The sequence below is a fragment of the Pan troglodytes genome, chromosome 12, assembly GCF_028858775.2.
Source record: "Pan troglodytes isolate AG18354 chromosome 12, NHGRI_mPanTro3-v2.0_pri, whole genome shotgun sequence".
Classification (NCBI taxonomy): Eukaryota; Metazoa; Chordata; class Mammalia; order Primates; family Hominidae; genus Pan; species Pan troglodytes.
In genome coordinates, this window is record NC_072410.2 from 28,171,175 (window position 1) to 28,194,362 (window position 23,188).

A 23,188-nucleotide genomic window follows, 5' to 3' on the forward strand; every position below is an offset into this window, starting at 1 on the left:
TGGGAGTAATACCATTCTCTCCCCCCATGGATATTGAGAACAATATCACAGGGGCGGTTTACACCTCCTGCAACATTTAGAGTAATATCATCCTTTTCCCCCATGGATATTAGGAACAATATCGCATGGGAAGTGCACACCCCCTGCTATATTGGGAGTAATACTTTCTCCCTTGCTGGACATTAGGAACAATATCACGGGAATGCACACCCCCTGTGATATTGCCAGTAATATCGTCGTCTCCTCCCAGGATGTTAGGAACAATATCACAAGGGTGGTGTACACGCACAGTGATATTGGAAGTAATATCATCCACTCCCCCCATGGATATTAGGAACAATATCAGAAGGGGTGTACACCCTCTGTGATATTTACAGTACTACCATCCTATACCCCCTGGATATTAGGAATAATACCATGGGGGGACGTACACCCACTGTGATATTGGGAGTAATTTCATCCTCTACCCCTTGGATATCAGGAGCAATATCACAAGGGGGGGGGGTGTACACCCTCTGCGATGTTAAAAATAATACCATTCTCTCCCCCTCTGGATACTAGGAGTAATATCACAGGGCTGGTGTGCACCCTTTGCACTATTGGGAGTAATATCACCCTCTCCCCAACTTGATATTAGAAACAATATCATGGGGGGTGGCGTGTAACACCCTGCGCTGTTGGGAGTAATATCATCTAGTCTTCCCCTGGATATAAGAAACAATATCACAGAAGGGGTCTACACCTCCTGAGATTTTGGGAGTAATATCATCCTCTCCAAATCTGGATATTAAGAACAGTATAATGGGGGGGAGTAATATATTGGAAGTAATATAATCCTCTCCCCCACTTGATATTAGGAACAATATGGCAAAACGTGTGTACACCCACTGTGATATTTGGAGTAATATCAACATTTCCCCACCTGGTATCACGGGGGGAGTGTACACTCCTTACGATATTGGAAGTAATGCTCTCTCTCACTCTGGATATTAGGAAAAATATCACAGGGTGTGTGTACACTCCCTGTGATTTTGGGAGTAACATCATACATTTCCGTCTTTGATATTAGGAACAATATCACAGAGGGGGTGTACAACTTCTGTGATATTGTAATATTCTTTCTTCCCATGGATATTAGGAATGATATCCTGGGGAGGGGTTGTACACCCACTGCGATATGGACAGTAATATCGTGGTCCTTCCCCCTACATATTATGAACAATATCACAAGAGGGGGCTGGATACACCCCCTGGATATTAGAAACTGTGACGGGGGGGCTGTATAACCTCTTTGATATTGTGATCCTCTTCCCTCCTGGATATTAAGAACAATATCATAGGGTGGGTGTACACCCCCTGCAATATTGGGAATAATATCATCCTCTCTTCCCCGGGATATTAGGAACAATATCACAGGTGGGGTTTACACCCCCTGCGATTTTGTCAGTAATATTACTTCTGGATGTTATTGAATATATCACAGTGGGGGTGTACACCCCCTGCGATATGGGGAGTAATAGCATCATCTTTCCCACTGGATACTACAAACAGTACCGCAGGTTGTGTACAATTTCCTGTTATATTGTTCACAATATTTAGGGGAGGAGAGGATGATATTACTCCACATATCGCAAGACGTGTTAAATCCCCTGTAATATTATTCATAATATTTAGAAGAGGACAGGATGATATTACTCCCAATATCGTAGGGAGTATACACTCCCCTGTGATACTGTTTGTAATTTTTAGGGGATTAGAGGATGATATTACTCCCAATATGGCAGGAGGTGTAAACACCTCTGCAATATAGTTCGTAATATTCAGGGGCTGAGAGGATAATATTACTCCCAATATCGCAGGGAGTGTACACTCGTGATATTGTTTATAATTTTCAGTGGATTAGAAGATACTATTTCTAATATCGCAGGGGTTGTACATCCCCGTATGATGTTGTTTGTAATATCCAGTAGGAAAGAGGATGATATACTCCCCATATCACAGGGGATGTAAACCCATTTGTGGTATTGTCCCTTACATCGGGGGGGGAGAGGATATTACTCCGCATATCATAGGGGGTGTACACACTGCTGTAATGTTGTCCATAACATTCAGAGGGGAAGAAAATATTATTCCCATGTTTCAGGAGGTGTACACACCCCTGTGATAGTCTCTGTAACATTTAGGGAAGAAGGGGATGATACTACTACAGATATCGCAGGGGGTGTACATCCCCCTGTGATACTGTTCGTAAAATTTAGGGGGAAGAGGATGATATTACTCCCCATTTCGAAGGGATTGTACACCCCCCTATATGTTGTCCATAACATCCAGGGCGGGAGAGGATATTACTACTACCCATATTGCAGGGGGTGGACACCCCCCTGTAAATATATCTAACATCCAAGCGGGGACAGGAGGATATTATTCCCCCTTATCGCAGGGAAAGTAAACCCCCTGTGATATTGTCTGTAACATCCAGTGGGGAGAGGATAATGTCATTCCCCATATTGCAGGGGATGCACACTCCACTCTGATATTGGCTGTAATACCCAGGGGGGGAAGTATGATGTCACTACACATATCGCAGGGATTATTAGTATCAGATTGTTTGAAGGGCTCACAGTAAGGGTAGTAGTAGGGTGAGTTCTAAGTCAAATAGAAGAAATGTGATGGCTACTGGAAAGAATTTTATGGAGAAGGGAATGTGGGCAGAGGATAGGATCAAATCCACATCCGTAAGGGCTAGATTTTTCTATATATATTTATTTTATATATATATATATATTTATTTTATATATATATATATTTATTTTATATATATATATATTTATTTTATATATATATATTTATTTTATATATATATATATATTTCTCTTTCTATATATATATATTAAGTTATGGGAGCCAAAATGTAATAATTATTAGTAACAGGGCTAATAGGGTGTTGATTACTAGGGTTAATGTTAGGTGAATTACTGTTTTTCGGATGCTATCGAAACTTTGGAAATCATGGTACTATTTATACTAAAAGAGTAAGATCCTCATCAATAAATAGAAACATACAAGAATAGTCATACTACATCTATGAAGTGTCAATATCAGGCAGCAGCTTCAAAGGCAAAGTGATGACTAGATGTAAAGTGGTATTTTAATTGGCGGAGAAGGCAGACAGTGAGGAATGTTGATCCAATAATGACGTGAAGTCTGTGAAAGCTTGTAGCTATAAAAAATGTTGAGCCATAAATACCAAATACCATCAGAAATAGCAAAGGCAGCTTTGAAGTATTCTGAGACTTGTAGGAGGGTGAAGTAAATACCTAATATAATTGTAATAGGTAGTGCTTGGATTATATGTTTTTGATTATTTTTTGTTAGGCTGTGATGGGCTCAAGTAATTGAAACTCCTGATGCAAGTAATACAGATGTATTCAGGAGAGGTACTTCCAGGGGGTCGAGGGGAGAAGTACCTGTTGGGGGTCTGTGTCCTCCTAATTCTGGAGTAGGGGCTAGGCTAGAATGGTAGAATGCTCAAAAGAATCCAGCGAAGAAAAATATTTCCGAGATAATACATAGGACTATCCCATATCGGAGGCCTTTTTGAACAGTTGTTGTGTGGTGGCCCTGAAGTGTACTTTCTCAGATACAGATCACCCTTGGTCAGTTCAATACAAATCAATCACTTTAAGTAAGCTAAGTCCTTACTAAATTGATGAGACTTAAACCCACGAAAACTTAACAGCTAAACTCCCTAGTCAACTGGTTTTAATCTACTTCTCCAGCCGCTGGGGGAAAAAAAGGTGAGAGAAGCAGGATTGAAGCTGCTTCTTTGAATTTACAATTCAACATGAAAATCATCTCGGGACTGGTAAAAAGAGGCCTTGACCTCTGTTTTCAGATGTACAGACTCCGTTTTTAGATGTACATCTAGTAGATGTAAGCCCTACTCAGTCATTTTACCCTTTTTTCTCACTTCATTTATGTTCGCCGACAGTTGACTATTCTCAACCAACCATAAAGATATCGGGACATTATATTTATTATTTGGTGCATGAGCAGGGATAGTCGATACAGCTTTAAGCCTTATTCGAGCTGAACTGGGTCACCCAGGTACTCTACTAGATGATCAAATTTATAATGTCATTGTTACAGCTTATGCATTTGTCATAATTTTCTTTATAGTAATACTATAATTGGAGGTCTTGGCAATTGATTAGTCCCTCTGATAATTGGCACCCCCGATATAGCACTTCTCCGCACGAGCTTCTGACTCCTCCCACCCTCCTTCCTGTTATTACTTGCATCCACTATAGTAGGAGCCGGCGCTGGAACCGGCTGAACAGTCTCTCTTCCCTTAGCAGGAAACCTAACACATGCAGGCGCCTCTGTAGATTTCACTATCTTTTCACTCCACTTGGCAGATGTTTCTTCTATTTTAGGGGCTATTAACTTTATTACCACAATTGTTAATATAAAACCCCCAGCCATGTCCCAATATCACACACCCCTCTTCATCTGATTGGTCCTAATTATAGCAGTTCTTTTATTCCTTTGTCTCCCAGTCCTAGCCGCCGGCATTACTATGTTGTTAAATGACCGCAATCTTAATACTACTTTTTTCTACCTGGCTGGCGGAGGTGATCCTATCTTATATCAGCATTTATTCAGATTCTTTGGTCACCCTGAAGTCTACATCCTCATCCGACTGGGCTTTGGGATAATTTCCCACATTGTAACATATTATTCTGGAAAAAAAAGAACCATTCGGGTATATGGGCCTAGTGTGAGCTATAGGATCAATTGGGTTCTTACGGTTTATCGTATGGGCCCACCGTATATTTACAGTAGGGATAGATGTGGATACATGAGCTTGCTTCACCTCTGCTTACTATAATTATTGCTATTCCTACTGGCGTCAAAGTTTTTAGCTGACTAGCTAGCTACACTTCATGGCGGGAATATCAAATGATCCCCCGCAATGCTCTGAGCCTGGGGATTTATTTTCCTTTTTACAGTAGGAGGCCTAACTGGCATTGTGTTGGCTGAGGCTTATATTATGGTTCATTTATATATTTAGAAACCTGAAAGTTTGTAAATTAGTTGTAAAAAAGTTGTAAAAAACCCAAGCTGAAATAACTGCGAAGGTGCCTTTAATATTCTGAAGACAAAATAGCTAAGACCCAAACTGGGAGTAGATACCTCGTTATGCGTAACCCTAAACTCGAATAGTAAGATCAATAAAACTGTTTGCCAGAACACTACAAGCAACAGCTTAAAACTCAAAGGACTTGGCAGTGCTTTATATTCCTCTAAAGGAGCCTGTTCTGTAATCGATAAACCTCAATTTACCTCACCACCTCTTGCCCAGCCTATATACCTCCATCTTCAGCAAACTCTGGAAAGGCCGCAGGGTAAGCACAAGTATCTACATAAAAACGTTAGGTCAAGGTGTAGCCCATGAGGTGGCAAGAAATGGGTACGTTTTCTACACCCAGAAAAATCTCACGACAACCCTTAAGAAATCTAAGGGCTCAAGGAGGATTTAGCAATAAATTGAGAGCAGAGTGCTTAATTGAATAAGGCCATGAGCACGCACACACCGCCCATCACCCTCCTCAAATATATTCTAGAAACTAGTTGTACACCCCTCTGTGATATTGTCCATAATATCCAGGGAGGGAGAGAATGATTTGTTTTGGTTTTTTTTTTTTTTTTTTTTTTTGAGACGGAGCCTTGCTCTGTCACATGGGCTGGAGTGCAGTGGTGTGATCTCGGCTCATTGAAAGCTTCGCCTCCCGGGTTCATGTCATTCTCCTGCCTCAGCCTCCTGAGTAGCTGGGACTACAGGTGCCCGCCACTGCGCCTGGCTAATTTTTTGTGTTTTTGGTAGAGACGGGGTTTCACCGTGTTAGCCAGGATGGTCTCGATCTCCTGACCTTGTGATCCGCCTGCCTCGTCCTCCCAAAGTGCTGGGATTACAGGTGTGAGCCACTGCACCCGGCCAGAGAGAATGATTTTACTCCCCATATCACAGGGGATTTACATTCCCCTGCGTTATTTTTCCTAATATCCAGGGGAAAGATGAAGATGTTACTCCCCATATAGCATGGGAGAACAATTCCCTGAGATACTGTTCATATCATCTCTGGCGGGGGGAGAGAATGATATTACTCCTTTTATCACAGGAAGTATACACCCTTCTTGCGATATTGTTTATAATATCTAGTGGGGGAGAGGATGATGTTACTACCCATATTGCAGGGGGTGTACAACCCCCTAGGATATTGTTCGTAATATCCACGGGGGGAGGAGATGATGTTACTACCCGTATCGCCGGGGTGTACTGCCCCCTGCCATATTGTTTGTAATATCCAGGCTGGGAAAGGATGATATTACTTCCTATATTACAGGGGACGTACATCCCCCTGCGATATTATTCGTAATACCCATAGGGGAGATAATACTACTTCCAATATCGTAAACACCCTGTGTGTACACCCTCTGTGATGGTGTTTGTAATATCCAGGGTGGGAGAGGAGTATATTACTCCCTATAAGGCAGTGTGTGTATACACCCCTCTGTGATACTGTTCGTAATATCCACTGGGAGAGATGATATTACTCCCAATATCATAAACACCTCACGTGTACACCGTCTGTGATACTGTTTGTAATATCCAATGGGGGAGAGGATGATACTACTTTCCACATCGCAGGGGGTTTAAACCCCTCTGTGATATAGTTTGTAATATCCAGGGGAGAGAGGATGATATTACACCTCATATCACAGGGTGTGTACACCCCCCTGTGATATTGTTTGTAATATTGTTCCCAATATCTTTTCCCCCCATGGATATTAGGAACAATATTGCATGGGAAGTGTACACCCCCCGCCACATTGGGAGCAGTAGTGTTTTCTCCTTTGCTGGACATTAGGAACAATACCACGGGGGGGTGCACACCCCCTGTGATATTGACAGTAATATCATCCACTATACCCTAAATGCTAGGAAAAGTATCACAAGGGGGATGTACACACTTGGCGGTATTGAAAGTGATATGATCCTCTCCCCACCTGGATATTAGGAACAATATCACAGAAGGGGTGTACACCCCCTGCGATATTGACAGTAATATCCTCTCCCCCGCCCCAGATATTAGGAACAATACCACGGAGGGGGAGATGTACACCCCCTGCGATATTGGGAGTAATATCATCCACTGGCCCCTAAATATTAGGAACAATATCACAAGGCAGGGAGTACACACACTGCGATTTTGGGAGTAATGTCATCGTTTTCCCGCCCCTGCATACTAGGAATATCACGGGGTGTACACTCCCATGCGCTGTTGGGAGTAATATCACCCTTTCTTCCCATGGATATTAGGAACAATATCACAGAAGTGGTGTACACACGCTGCACTGTATAGAACAAAGCAGGCGGAGGAAGGTGGGATAACCTTGCTGGCTGAGGCTTCTGGCTCTCTTTTTTTCTTCTTCCCGTGCAGGACGCTTGCTTCCCTTCCTCCTGCCCTTGGACATCAGACTCCAGGTTCTTACGCCTTTGAACTCTGGGACTTGCACCAGCGGCTTCCCCAAGGCTCTCAGGCCCTCGGCCTCAGACTGAAGACTGCACTGCGGGCTTTCCTGGTTTTGAGGCTTTTGGACTTGGACTGAGCCATTACTAGCTTCTCTCTTTCCCTACCTGGCAGACAGCCTGTTGTGGGACTTTACCTTGTAACTGTGTGAGCCAATTCTCTCTCGTAAACTCCCTTATACATATACGTGTATCCTGGTGGTTCTGTCCCTCTGGAGAACCCTGACTAATAGATTTTATTTTTTCTCCGCTGCCCTTTCCTCCTCTTCTAGGCTTACCTAGACCACCACCATTCTTTCCCCTTTTCTAAAGTAAAAGTTGTTTTTTTCTTGCTAAATGCATGGTATTCTGCCTGTTTTCCATGACTTCCTTCAGCCCTGCTCTGTTTATTCTTGCTCTCTTAAGAGGAAATCCCTGCCTCTTCTGTGGCTTTTCCCTCTTGGTCTACGTACTGCTTTCTATTGTTCTCAGAGGCACACTGAGACCTTTTACATCTCACTGTCACTTCTTGGAAGGGCTCTCTCTACCTCGTCTGCCTGCTGAGCAACCTCTTGGGGAGACACGGGCACTCTTGAGTCACTGAACTTGGGCTGTTTGGTGTTGGTATGTTAATTTATCTTCTTAGACCACTTACCACTTCCTTAACTTGAAAAGAGAAGAATAATTATTTTTTTCCATGGTTGATATGAAGAGTAGAAATAACTTATACAAAATGCATTGCAGTTAAGTGATGATAAATGGCCATGAATGCCCTTATTAATGTTATTCTATCAGCCTCAGCTCAGATACCATTTGCTCTGTGAGCTCTGCTCTGAATCATATCTGCTTCTTCTCTGGGTTCCTTGTGCTCTGTTCTTAACTACTTTAAAGCAGTAATTGTTCTGATTCTAATTAGTGATCCTTCCCAATAAAATTTTAATTTTGTAGATCTCTTCCCCCCACCCCTGCCCCAGCCTAACCAGTGTTTTCTTATTTTTTGTGTACAGGCTATATCACTGGTCTTCTTTTATTTGTGGCTAAATAAATGTTGTGTTGGAAGAGTAAAGAGTTCCCAGTTCCATGGGATCTATAGTTCTACAAAATGAATATATACATAATCCATGTAAATATTTCACTTTTTAGACAATTTTTTAATTTTTAAATGTAATTTGTGCATGTTTGTATGTTAGTGAGACCAAAGATGGTGGCGGCAGGGAGGAGGGGGGGGTCTCACCATGTTGCCCAGGCTGGTCTTGAACTCCCCTTCAACTGCTCCCCTCCTCACCTGGCCCCCCTCACCTTGCCTCCTCCCCTCTCACTCCTATGCCAGCCCCTGCCATTCCCCACCCCCTCTGTAGACTGCAAGACTCAACAAGTGACTTGCTGAGCAAAGCCTGCCGAGAAGAGGTCTGTTTAGGGACACGGGAGGCCAAGTACACAAAAAGGCAAAAGAACTAGCATGCCTTTTTCAATGGATGTCTGTTTTACAGGGCTGGCTTCAGATTGTTGTTATAGCTTTAAATAAAAGGACCGTTTTGTCATCTCAGCCCGTGGCCTACATTATTTCTTTACTGTCCATTGCCCTGGGCGCTTGACTAATAATTTAACAGCAATTTTTTTTTTAAATTTTAAATCATGATTCATTGCATTGCTGTAAGAGTAATCAGAGGTAAAGTGGGGCTTGAAACTGCCTGTAGTTGGTTACTTACTGAGATCTTAGCATAATTGTCAGGTGAGAGGGTGAAGTTTTAAGTAGCGCTAAGTGGGATAGAAATTCAGTGCACTGAAACTGCAGTGTCCAGTTCAGTAGGCGCTAGCCACCTGTAAGTGTTGAGCACTTGAAATGCTGGCTAGTCCTAACTGAGATGTGTTGTGTTAAATACACTGGATTTTGTCGTTGGAGTAGGAAGAACAGTGTAAAATACCTGCTTGATGATTTTTTATATTGATTACATGTTAAAATTATTATTACTACGATTACTATTTGGGACATATTAAGTATATTTAAAATTAATTTCACCTTTTTTCTTTTAATGGGGCTTACTAGTACATTTAAAATTACATATGCGGCTCACATATTTATTGGACAGCACAGCTCTAGTTTAGGAAGAAATAAGAAAAAGAGAATAGGTAGGGGCAGTAGGAAGTTTGCCCTCTTACAAGACTGATTCTAATAAAAATAATAGATGATAGTTCTAATTGGCTTTTTCCTACTAGAAAAAGTAAGTGTACTTTACATGCCTCTTTGTTCTCCCTCTTTCCCCTTCAGTTTAGTGGTTAGCATGTATTTACTATATCAGGCTTAATATTCACTAAGCAGTGTTAAGACGACTTAGTAAATGATTCCCTGATGAACACACTTGATTTTCAAAGCACTTTCCTAACCCATTTTTAATTGGTATAGAGTCAAAGGCAGATGGCTTATTAGTAGTCATCTCATTTAAATCTCATGGAATTTTCCTGCTAAATCTCAAAGTAAATTTGTTATAGGCTGTTTTGTCAAGTGTATGGAAGGGACAGCGTAGGACATGTGGTATTTCATTTCCAAATTGCTTGAGATGATTTTCATTATAATCATACATTATTTGCTTCTGGTTTTCCGGAAAAGCCAGCTAAACCTGTGGTTCATTTAGATATAAATGAAATATCCTCAAAGGATTGCACAAAGTGACTTATGCAACTTGAATATATATTTTTTCTGTAGGGTGTTTATCCCAAATTATCTGGCCATTTGCTGCAATTTGCAGTTTTTTAGAAAACACCAAATATTTTTCAAGTTAGAGTTGTTTTAATAAAAACAGTCATTTTGAGTTGGCAGCAGCCAAATAAAATAGCCCTTTATTTCACAGTTGAGAATTTGAAATTGGAAGGTAATTCACATATGTAAGGATGATGTATTTGCTGCCTGGCTTATAGGAATGAGCCAAGTTGTTTTTTGAGGGATGTTGTTGCTGTATATGTCCCACCTATTTTGCTTGCTTACTGAACAATGCAAGTTTGAGACAGAAATATTTGAGAACATTTTTATCAGTTGTGACATTTTGACATTTTGATAGTGAACATTTTATATGTTCTGTCAACTTAGAATGTTTGTATCTTCTGTCAACTTAAAATGTTTAATTTTGTTATTGCCAAATAATTTGGCTATAATGTTTAATTTATATAAACATTGTATAATATAAATGTTTAAACATTTTGTGTCTTCTGTCAACTTAAAGTGTTTAATTTGTTATAGCCAAATAATTTGGCTATAATTGATAGTTTAATTTATCAAATTAAATTGCTTTTTTTCCCTTTAGACTTTCTTCAGTCACATCTGAATAAATCACTTAGAAGTAAGCTAGATTTAATATAATGAAATGCTTAAAAGAGCTGTGTATCTTCATATTACACTTACAGTGATTTTCTGTTGTACCCATTATATTCTACCTGCAGCTAGTTGAGGTAAAGAGAGGGCGTTTAACTGTCAAGGGAACCGCAGAGGAGACTGTAGAAATCCGGAAAGTCTCTCGGATCTTTGAGCGATTTTGGGATGCAGAGAGTGGGGCTGGGATCTCTGGCTAGATTGGAGCCAGCCTGCATTTGTCTCTCTATCTTGGAAGCAAACTTAGAATGTAGAGATAGATGTGGCCTGGATGCTGCTAACTCTAGCCAACCACTAAATCTTAAGGTGGGAGAGATGCAGGCTTTGGCTGGGTGCTAAGCTGCTGTAGCCGGTTGAATGTGTAGAGGTCACTATCTTTTCTGAATACTTGTAGGTAAATTAAATCATTCTCTACTCCCGTATGCCTGCCAACCTAATGGGAGATTGCTATAGAAAAGATGGTTTAAATTTTAGTCTTTGAAGTGGTTTATGCACATTTTTGGAATCAAGATTTAATGCAGACTTGGATTGGGTATTGAATATTTTTGATTTGTCTACTTTTCTCTCCATAGGGAGCTTTATAGCTTCATTGCACCATGTGTGGCATTTGGGTCCTGTTTGGCAGCAATGACTGCCTTTCTGTTTAGTGTCTGTGTGCTATGAAGATTGCACACAGGGGTCCAGATGCATTCTGTTTTGAGAATGTCAATGGATACACTAGCTGCTGCTTTGGATTTCACCAGTTGGTGGTAGTTGACCCGCTGTTTGGAATGCAGCCAATTTAAGTGAAGAAATATCCATACACGTGGCTCTGTTACAATGGTGAAATCTACAACCATAAGAAGGTAAGGAAAAAGAAACCAGATGTCTGGATGCAATTAAACTTCAGAGCTTGTTGGTTACGATGATATTATATATTCTGTATCATGCTTTTTATTTTGCAAAGCATTCTATGTTATCTCATTTGCTCTAAGTATGTAGATAGGGAACTGATCAATAAAATGGTGATTGAAATGACTTGGTCACAAAAAAAGTGATAAAAATGGGGATTACACAGTTTTTTTGACTCTTAGAAGTTTTTCTCCTTCTCCCCAGCTTTTTGTTTTGAAAAAAATTCTAACATACAGAAAAGAACAGAATAGTGAGCACCTAGATTGAATAATCATTAATGTTTTGCCATATTTGCTTGATTTTTCTTTCTACACACAAACACACAGGTTTTTGCCAAATCATTTGAGAGTGTGGTGCAGATTTTGTGACACTTCTAAATATATAAGCATTTATCTCCTAAGAATAAGGACATTTTTCTACATAACATCAATACCATTATTAAACCTAAGAATCCATAATACCACCTGGCCAGGCGCGGTGTCTTACACCTGTAATCCCAGCACTTTGGGAGGCCAAGGTGGGCAGATCACGAGGTCAGGAGGTTGAGACCATGCTGGCTAACACGGTGAAACCCTGTCTCCACTAAAAATACAAAAATAAAAAAATCAGCGAGGCGTGGTGGCGGGCACCTGTAGTCCCAGCTGCTCCGGAGGCTGAGGCAGGAGAATGGCGTAAACCTGGGAGGTAGAGCTTGCAGTGAGCCAAGATTGAGCCACTGCACTCCAGCCTGGGAGACAGAGCAAGACTCTGTCTCAAAAAAAAAAAAAAAAAAAAAAACCACGATACCACCTAATATCCAGTTTATACTTAAATTTCCCTAAGTGTCTGGAGGATTTTTTTTTTTTTTTTTTTTTTTTTTTTTTTTTTTGAGACAGTCTCAACTTTGTCACCCAGGCTGGAGTGCAGTGTTGTGATCTTGGCTCACTGCAACCTCTGCCTCCCAGGTTCAAGCGATTCTCCTTCTTCAGCCTCCTGAGTAGCTGGGACTACAGGCCCACCTGTCACCACGCTTGGCTGATTTTCTGTATTTTAGTAAAGACGGGGGCCCAGGGTGGTCTGGAACTCCTGAGCTCAGGCAGTCTGCTCACCTTGGCCTCTCAAAGTGCTACCAAGAATATCTTTATGGCTGGTTTTTGTTTGTTTTGATCCAGATTTCATTCAAGTTTCATGCATTTGGTTGTGATGTTTCTTGGTATTTTTTTGAGACTTTTTGATAGATACCTGTCATGCACTGATAGAGATTTATATCCTATCTATGTTTTGGACATTTTTCTCTCTGAATAATAGCTTTTGTCATTGTTTGTTGCCTGCTCATGGGAACACTCTTAATAATAGTCTTCTTGCTCAAAAGGTTTTGAAATAGTTATTCAAGAAATTCCTTTCACACATTTCTTTATTCCTTTATTAGGGGCCTAATATGCACCAGACGTCATTAATCTAGGTGATCGTAGATGAAATGGTGAAAAGGAAAGGCAAGAATGGAATTTCCTGCTAGTGGGAAGTAGAAGAGCGTATTAAAACTTTTTTCTTTCTAAGTCAAATCAGTGTCATATACATGAGAATGCTAGGCGGTATGATGGCGTTATCAGCTTGGCTTTCTCCTTAAATGAAATAGGAAGTGCCCTGTTTTACTGGGACAGTAGTGTTTTTTTTTTTTTTTTTTTTTTTTGCTAAAAAGTTACAAGAAGTTAAATATTTTGAAAATAATTAATTTCCATTCTAAATTAGTCAAATGTTATATTTGCAAAACTAGAGAAGTTTGTTCTATTGCTTCTACCAAGCGTCTCAGCTTATGTAGTTGGGGCAGCTATAAATCTAATGAACAGAATGTATATTGTAGGCTTATATAAAGTATTCTGCAACATAAGCTCAAAAATACCCCCACCCCTTTTTGATAAAAAATAAAGTTTACTACTACTAATAAAATATAGCCAGAGGTGTGCTGGATGTGGAGGGGGGACTGAGTGAAAGAAAGTAGGAATGGGATAAAGGCTGGGGCAAAGAGCAGGCCCTCTCCCTGCAGGGGAGTATCGGGGGCCTGGAGCCAAGTTAAATGACAGCATGACTTCAGGAGGCCAGATTTGAGGGCTTTTATCTAAGATGCAGCATTGGAGTTTGGTTTAAGAGAGTAGGAAGTGATACATCCATTACCCAAAGGACGCTTCTCTTTTTTAAATAAATTACCTGCAGAGTTTAGCAAGCGAGAGTTGGGAAACTGTTGCTTGCTAATATCACCAAATGCTTTTTTTTTTTTTTACTTGGTGGAGGCTGTAATTGGGGCAAGGACATTTTTATACAAAAATAGAGAAAACAATCGCCTATGGAATTTGATTCCTTGCTCCATGCCCTCGCTAGCACCTCTCCACATGCTTGATGATATTTAAAATTTCTTCATAGGGAAAAAGCTTTTCATCCCACAATTAGAATCAGGCTTAACTTGCTTTTTGAAGAGGTAGTATGTAATTTGTGTTAAGATATAAATTACCAAGATTTTTATATCTTGAAACAGATTTAGATGATAGAGTGAGGTAGGTGGTGGTGGTTGGTGGGAAGGGGTAGTTTGTTAGAGAGGGTATTAAGAGTTGGGATTTTCAATGTGAGAGACGTGAAGGTTTGAAAATAAGTAAGAAAAGCACTAAAAGGATGAAGTCAAGGGCCTCTGAGAGCCAGGATGATAGATTCTATTTCACAGTTTAACACAGGATCACCATAGACCAAAGCAAGTTTATAACTAAGGCAGTGAAGATCATCTGTCTCCTCCCTTCCCCACTAATTGTGATCTTAGTTTTATAAGCTCCTAAGAGGCAGAAAACAAGTTGGAGACCCGTCATCTATTTTGGAGTATATGGCATGTATCTATTGTCCTAGGTGCTGGGTTTCTTTTTTCAGCTAATGACAGTTTTCCATGCTTTATGGTCACTTACCCTTCAGGCAGTTCAGCCCAGGACAGTCAGCAGAAGACTGTTTCCAGACCCCACCTGCTAGTTACAGATCATCCCTGATAGAGCAGAGAGTGGTGACCAGGTAGTGGCTTTATAGTCACTGGAGGCAAAGCCCATTTTTGGACAGTTCATTGAGGGCTTACAGACAAAAGGTTCACAAATTATGGAGTGAGCCGGATGGAGTGTGAAGCATATTTATGGGTCGTGCACATACATAATAGGTTTAGTTTTTGAGATTTGAAAACATGTTTTAAACTTAACCTAGGATTTCCACCTGATTTAAACCTCTTCTTTCTCTAATGTCAGCCAAAAATGTGAGTATGACATACAAACAGTAATACATCAAGGACTTTTCATCCTCATAGTTTGCCAGTGATGGTGGAGAGTGTCAGAATTGGGGAGTATCCTAATCAAACCTTCTTACTCTGCATGCAGTGGCAGACAGTCCCTTTGCTGTTCCTTTGGGGCAAGCAGACTAATAAAGCGCCACCATCATTTTATCTCTCAGTGAGGGGTAGTTTTAATGCTACTGCAGTGGTGGAAGCACTGGGAGTTGTCATCCACCCCTGAGGACAAGCAGCTTTGTTTTGGATCATGTATCTGTTATTGTGATGGAGCCATTTATTTTTCAGGGAATGATGCCAAATAATGTTTGTCCCTTTGCTTTGCATTTTTATAGCTAGGTCTTTGAAGCTGAACTGGAGGAACTTCTTAGCCAATACTGTCTTCTCAAACCCAAAGTTTACAGTTGCAGAAGACACATTTTTTAGTGTCATGGCAACCAAGCAACCTATTACCTTAACTTTAGAGGTTGAGCATCCCTAATCTGAAAATCTGAAATTTGAAATGCTCCAAAATCTGAAACTTTTTGAGCACTGACATGACACTACGTGTGGATTTTGATGTCCCAGTCAAAATGCAGGTGTACAACACACAGATTATTTGACGTTCCGTAGTGAAAAAAGACCCTCTCAGCCCCCTTCAGCTGCAGTATAACTTGTCTACATGTGCTCAAATTTCCCCATGCAAGCACACCCACAAAGGGTCACAGAATGGCACATGTGCAAGCTGGACACGCCAATGGCAGGATCCCCACAGATGGGACATAAGTGCATTACCCGTTGTGTATTTTTGCTTATTCTCTGCTCTGTGGTATTAACATACTGAAAATGTCAATAAGGCCTGTAGATATCCCTACGAGCGGCAATGATAAGGAAAAGTAGAATCGCTTATAACACAGAAAGTCAAGCTGTTGGAGAAATTGGACTGTAGTGTAAAGGTATGGATGACATGGTGAAAATGTGTGATAGAGATATTGAAGATATTGAAGGACTAGAGCTACCTGCATTCATAACAGAACAAGAGGTCACGTCAGTTTATAAAATTAAAGAGAGACTTCCAAGACAAAAGCCGTGATGATGAGGCAGATGACTCTGGAGAAACATTATAAAAAGCCATCTGGCAGAATGCCTCCTCAGCCTCAGAGGACTCACCTCCTTAGTTGCTCAGCTCTTCTGATATTTCTTCTCACCTAAAAAAAGAAAAAAAATACAATGTACAGTAACCGTTTAATCAAAACACAACCTTGTAGGTGGAGCCTGAAAGCCTGCCATTGTTTGTACAGCTGTTTAACAGCTGATGCAGGTATTCTGGTGATGCTACTGTGTTGCTTATTATTTTTTACTGTATTAATGGCATGCCATATTTTTTACTTCTGTGTGAATAAGTGTGTGAAAATGATTGCTCATCAGTAGCATATAAATTCGGAGTCAGAAATGGTCAGTGATGTCAGACAGCCACAGATGTTCCACATGGTAGCTGAGATAGTGACACCTTTGCTTCTGATGGTTCCGTGTACACAAACTTTGTTTCCTGCACAAAATTATTTGAAATATTATATAAAATTACCTTTAGGCTATGTGTATAAGATATATGAAACATAAGTGAATTTCACGTTTAGACTTGGGTCTCATCCCCAAGATACCTCACGTAGATGCAAATATTCTAAAATCCAAAAAAAAAATTCCAAAACCCAAAATACTTCTGGTTCCAAACATTTCAGAGAAGGGATACTCAATCTGCATATATATAAATATTTATGTATCACATACATAGTATGTATATAATATGCATTTCCATTCCTCTACAGGTTGCTATTCTGGTACATTCCCATTATATTCTGTTTATGAGACTGCAACTAAAACTTTCATGGGTTCAGCTTTATGTTGAACAGAATTTGCAGAATTATGAATTGAAGCAAACCCTAGTTTGATAATGCTATGATTCTCCTAAATCACCAAAGTGCATGAAATGATTTTAGAGCTCCAGAAATACTGAAGCAACTTTGCAATAAAAAATTATTAGTGAATGCACAAGGAGTCTATAACGTTTTGGTTTTGCTATTGCTTCCTAAGGTGCAACACTATTTTGAATTTGAATACCAGACCAAAGTGGATGGTGAGATAATCCTTCATCTTTATGACAAAGGAGGAATTGAGCAAACAATTTGTGTGTTGGATGGTGTGTTTGCATTTGTTTTACTGGATTCCGCCAATAAGAAAGTGTTCTTGGGCAGAGATACATGAGGAGTCAGACCTTTGTTTAAAGCAGTGACAGAAGATGGATTTTTGGCTGTATGTTCAGAAGCTAAAGATAATAGTAAATTTATCTATAGATTTTCATTATTGTCTTGGTCGTGTGTTTTCTTTTAAATTCTATTTGAAAATCTCTTAGCAATCCAGAATTTTACAAGTGACTGAGTTATGAGTTCTTACCTTTTTTAAAAAAACAGAGGAGTTGTACTCTCCTTTTCAGCATTTAAATTCTGTAATCCTTGAAGGATGGGTCTTTAGTGTAGTCATTTATTTTTTGCTGTGCTAATATGCTCTGCATCTAGCTTGATCGCAAGTGCAGTTTTAAGTTTTCCTGTGTCATACTGTAATGGTAGGGCTGGCTGTGCAATTTTTGCCCTGCGGTACTTTGCCACAGTAACAGCACAGCAAATACTAGGATTTCTAAAACAGCTTTATTGGTAATTCACACACCATGTAATTCACCCACTTGAAGTATACAGTTCAGTGGTTTTAACATATTCACAGATGTTGGTAACCAGCATTCCAATCAATTTTAGAATTGTTTCTCCACCTCAAAAAAAACCAAATCAAATCCTATGCCCTTTACCTTATTTTATTTTTATTTATTTATTTTTTTAAGAGATGGGGTCTTGCTCAGTCAACCAGCCTAGGCTGGAGTGCAGTGGTGTAGTCATAGCTTAGTGCAGCCTTGAACTCCTGGGCTCAAATGATCCTCCCACCTCAGCCTCCCTAGTAGCTACGAGTACAGGCATGGACCACAACACCCTGCCTCCTGTGCCCTTTAGCTTTCAATTCCATCTCTCCACATCCCTCATCTGCACCCCCGCAGTTGTAGCGCTGGAAATCACCAATCTTTCTGTCTCTGGATTCCCTATTGCGTGTGTTTCATATAAATGGGATTATATATCATACTGGCTTTTGTTACTGGCTTCTTTCACTTGGCATAATGCTTGCAAGATTTGTCTATGCTATAACATGTATCAGTACTTACTTTTTATGGCCGAATGATATTCTGTTACATGGATACACTGGATTTTGTTTATCCACTTGTCAGTTGGTGGACATTTAGGACATTGTTAACCCCTTTTGGCCATTACGAATAATGCTGCTATAAACATTGGTATACAAGTTTTTGTGTAGACATTTCTCTTTGGTGTATATCTGGAGCAGAATTGCTCGGATGCGTGATAACTATCTAATTGAGGAACTGCCAAACTACTTTGTGAAATGGCTGCATTATTTTTTATTCCCTCCAGCGGTGTATTAAAATTTCAGTTTCTCCACATCTTCACAAGCACTGTGACTTTTTAATTGTAGCCATTGTAATGTATGTGAAATTGTATCTCATTGTGGTTTTGATTTGTATTTTCACGGTGACAGTAATGTCCAATGTCTTATTGCATGCTTATTGGCCATGTGTATATCTTCTTTGGAGAAATATTTGTTGAGATCTTTTGCCATTTTTTTTTCCTGCTAGGGATCATTTTATTTTAAAAACATAGTAGACTCTTTTTTCCTAGCAGCTTCAGAAAAAATAGAAAAGTGCAGAGAGTTCACATATGCTCCCCTACAATGCCCCCGCCCAGTCTTCCCGACTCTTAACATCTTGCGTTACTGTGCTACATTTATTAGATTTGATGAACTGATACTTATATCTGAAGTTCATAGTTTACATTAGGGTTCACTCTGTGTTTCATAGATTTTTGGATTTGACAAATGTATAATGTCATGTACCCACCATTACAGTATTATGTAGAACAGTTTCATTGCCCTAAAAATCTCCTGTGCTCCACTGATTCATTCCTCCTCCTCCTCTTCCTCCTACCCCCGGTCATTACTGATCTTTTCACTCTCTCTAATTTTGCCTCTCCCAGAATGTCATGTAATAGATCATGTAGTATGTATCCTTTTCAGACTGGCTTCTTTCACCTAGCAGTATACATTTAGGGTTCTTCTGTGTTTTTTTCATGGCCTGATAGCTCATTTTTCAAATTGCTGAATAATATTCCATTTGTTTGCATGTATTGCAGTTTGTTTATCCATTCTTGAATTATCCATCTCTAATTGGGTTGTTTCGTCTTTTTATTACTGAATTGTAATTGTTCCATATGTATTCTAGATACAAATCCCTTGTGTTCATCAGGGTTGCAGGATACAAGATCAATATACAAAAATCAATAGTATTTGACACACTTTAACTGAGTACTACATACTCACAATGAGCAATCAGAAAATGAAATTAAGAAAGCAACTTCATTTATCATAGCATCAACAAGAATAAAATACTTACTAATAAATTTAAGAAGTGTAAAACTTGTACTCTGAAAACTATAAAACATTGTCGAAAGAAGTGAAATAAGATCTAAATAAATGTAAAAGTATCCCATGATCATGGACCGAAGGCTTAACATTTAAGATGGCAGTCCTCCGTAAACTCATCTACAGATTTAACTTCATCCCTGTCAGAATCCCAGATGAGTTCTTTGTAAAATCGACAAGCTGACTCTCAAATTCATATGGAATTGTAAGGGACTGAGAATAGCCAAAATAATCTTTTGAAAATGAGGAACAGTGTAGGAGAACTCATACTTACTGACTTTAAAACTTACTACAAGACAATGGTAATAAGGACAATATAATACTGGCAGAAGGGTAGATGTATAGACCAGTGGGAAAGAATTGACAGTCAGATATGAACCCATACATATATAACCAACTGATTTTTGGCAAGGATGCCAAGATTATTCAGTGGGGAAAGAAGTTTGAAAACTGGCCCAGGGACAACTAGATATGTAGACATATGCAAAACCTGGAGTAGGACCTTTACCCAACACCATGTACAAAAACTATGGATGCAAAAAAAAAAAAAAGGATCAAATGGATCCATTTTGAGTGAATCCACATAAATGTAAGGACTAAAACTATAAAATCCTGAGAAGCAAACAGGAGTAAGTTGTCATGACCTTGGATTTGGCAAAGTTTTCTTAAATATGAGACCAGCAACAAGAATAAAAATTGATGAATTGGACTTCATCAAAATTAAACATTTTTGCACTTCAAAGGACACCATCAAGAAACTGAAAAGACAGCCCACAAGATGGAAGAAAATACTTGCAAATCATGTATAGCACTTTTCGATGGTAAACTTGAGGAAGACTTTTTTTTTATTTTTTATTTTTATTATACTTTAAGTTCTAGGGTACATGGGCACAATGTGCAGGTTTGTTACATATGTATACATGTGCCATGTTGGTGTGCTGCACTCATTAACTCATCATTTACATTAGGAATATCTCCTAATGCTATCCCTCCCCCCTCCCCCCACCCCATGACAGGCCCCGGTGTGTGATGTTCCCCTTCCTATGTCCACGTGTTCTCATTGTTCAGTTCCCACCTATGAGTGAGAACATGGTGGTGTTTGGTTTTCTGTCCTTGCGATAGTTTGCTCAGAATGATGGTTTCCAGCTTCATCCATGTCCCTACAAAGGACATGAACTCATCCTTTTTTATGGCTGCATAGTATTCCATGGTGTATATGTGCCACATTTTCTGAATCCGGTCTATCATTGATGGACATTTGGGTTGGTTCCAAGTCTTTGCTATTGTGAATAGCGCTGCAATAAACATACGTGTGCATGTGTCTTTATAGCAGCATGATTTATAATCCTTTGGGTATATACCCAGTAATGGGATGGCTGGGTCAAATATTTCTAGTTCTAGATCCTTGAGGTATCGCCACACTGGAGGAAGACATTTATTTTTTATCTCTTACCAACACAGCAGTAACATCCTAAAATCTCTCTCCCTGTCTCTTTTTGCCATTCTTTAAATCTTTTCTCACTTAATTTTCAGATTTAATATTTAATACATGGCAACACTCCCTGTAGTCCCAGCTATGGGGGAGACTGAGGCAAGAGGATGGCTTGAGCCCAGGAGATGGAGGTTAGATTAGAAAGCAGGGATAATGAGATCAATCAAAGAGGTCCTCAGGACACTAGTCACAGTGTTTGTACTAATACTGGAACTGGTTTATTTTCAGGCATTTCTAGTGTGATCAGATGGCAAAGAACAAGTATATATATGTGTGTGTGTGTGTGTGTGTGTGTGTGTGTGTGTGTGTGTGTGTGTCAGTTTCCAGGACTGCTGGGCAAGCCTGGGAAAGACAGTACCTGGGGAAAGCAGCCTCCTGCTCCCCTGTGCCTTCTTTGAGCTTGATGATCATTTGATGTGGTACTATATAATCACATCCAGGTTAACCTCCGAAATTCCTTGATGGTTCTTTTCTATATCCTTGACACTGTCCTTTTACAGACCAAGTGATCTTATCTGGAATATTACAACAGTTTTCTTTTCTCAGTGCTTTTAGAATAACCTGTCAAAAACTCATCTGACTATAGTAGTACCTGCTTACAACCTTTTACTTAGTCCCCATTTCCTACCGGGCTGTGTAGCTCACTTGAGCTCTCCTAGGTGGTGAGGGAATCTGGGTCCTCTTTCTGGTATTTGAATTCAGTGCTACACAGGTTACTGGCTGGGTTGACAATCTTAAATTGTAAATCATGAGTGTTCTATGTAGATAGTCTGTCACGATTTACAATAGAACATTGACATTTATGTAAAAGATCATGGTGATGTGAGGTTGCATACTGTCTGTGAGAATTAATTGAGGAAATTTAAATTATATGGTTTTATTCACATATAGTGTATAACAACTAGTTAAGGGATAGATGTCTTCTTATCTGACTTTCAAGTATCTAAGAGTGGATCATTGTGCTTGTTAAAGTTCTGGGAACCATGGCTATTTTCTGAAAATACCTCAGTGATGACAAATAAATGACTACCAGCCTCTCGTAACATTAGGACTCCAGTTCATCCCTTTGCTTCATAAGTGTGTCTTTTCCTTTTGTATGTATTTGCTTTAGTATAGAAAATAGGTTTTCTTGATTAGAAATCTAAGAAGAATAAATTGAAAACTGGAGATTTTTCTATTGCTTTGGATTACTAAAAGTTAGTGTAATTTGGCAGTATATCCTTGTGCCATTATTGTCTCTCTGGTAAGTAGATGGTAGGGCTTTGGGTGATTAAAATTTTTTTCCTATTTTGCTTATTTAATGGGCATGTGTTTGTATTAAAAAGGGGAAAATAAATAGGAATGTAGAAGATGTTAACTGATCGTGAAAATTATTGGGAAGGGTTACCTAATTTAAAAGTTGGCCAGCCATGGCAACACTGCCTGTAGTCCCAGCTGTGGGGGAGACTGAAGCAAGAGGATGGCTTGAGCCCAGGGGATGGAGGTTACAGTGAGCTGTGATTGTGCCACTGCACTTCAGCCTGAGGGACAGAGCCGGACCCTGTCTCAGAAAAACCTAGAACAACAACAAACAGAGGAGCCTGGACGTATTGAGCTACGTTAGTGTCCGGGGGCTGCTGTAGTGATGGCTTACAACATCAGAAATTTATTCTCTTACAGTTCTGGAGGCCACAAGTCCAAAATCAAGGTGTGGGCAGAAATGCGCTCCCTCTGCAGACTCTTGGGGAGGATCCTTGCTTCTTCCAGGTCTGCGACTGTGGTGCCTGCAGCCACTGGAACCAGCTCTGCACAGCTCAGACCTGAGTGATGAGGACACAGCTTCGCAGGTGGGCGGCCACATCCCCAGGGGGAGCCTGTGGGCCTGTGGCAGGGTTGGGGCAGGCAGGGCACGGGCTCCCCATTGTCCCCATTGTTGCCCCTGAGCTCCTGGGGCTTGTGGAGAAAGACGGGTGGACGCGCACATACTGCAGCTCCCTGGATCTGAGCCTTGGTTTCCCTACCTGTGAAATGGGC

At 40.0% G+C, this 23,188-nt stretch overlaps 1 long non-coding RNA gene across 4 annotated transcripts in view; it reads left to right on the plus strand.

Annotated features, from left to right (window-relative positions):
• LOC129143161 (uncharacterized) overlaps positions 1 to 23,188 on the plus strand; it is a 73,861-nt gene that overhangs the window by 42,604 nt on the left and 8,069 nt on the right. For 2 of the 4 annotated variants that reach the window (XR_010149347.1, XR_008546297.2), the window contains exons 7-8: positions 11,510 to 11,782; positions 22,835 to 23,001. This is a non-coding gene — a long non-coding RNA (uncharacterized LOC129143161). Of the gene's footprint in view, positions 1 to 7,505; positions 9,119 to 11,509; positions 11,783 to 22,834; positions 23,002 to 23,188 lie in introns of those variants that run through there. The other 2 variants (XR_010149348.1, XR_008546298.2) reach the window with 2 other exon arrangements.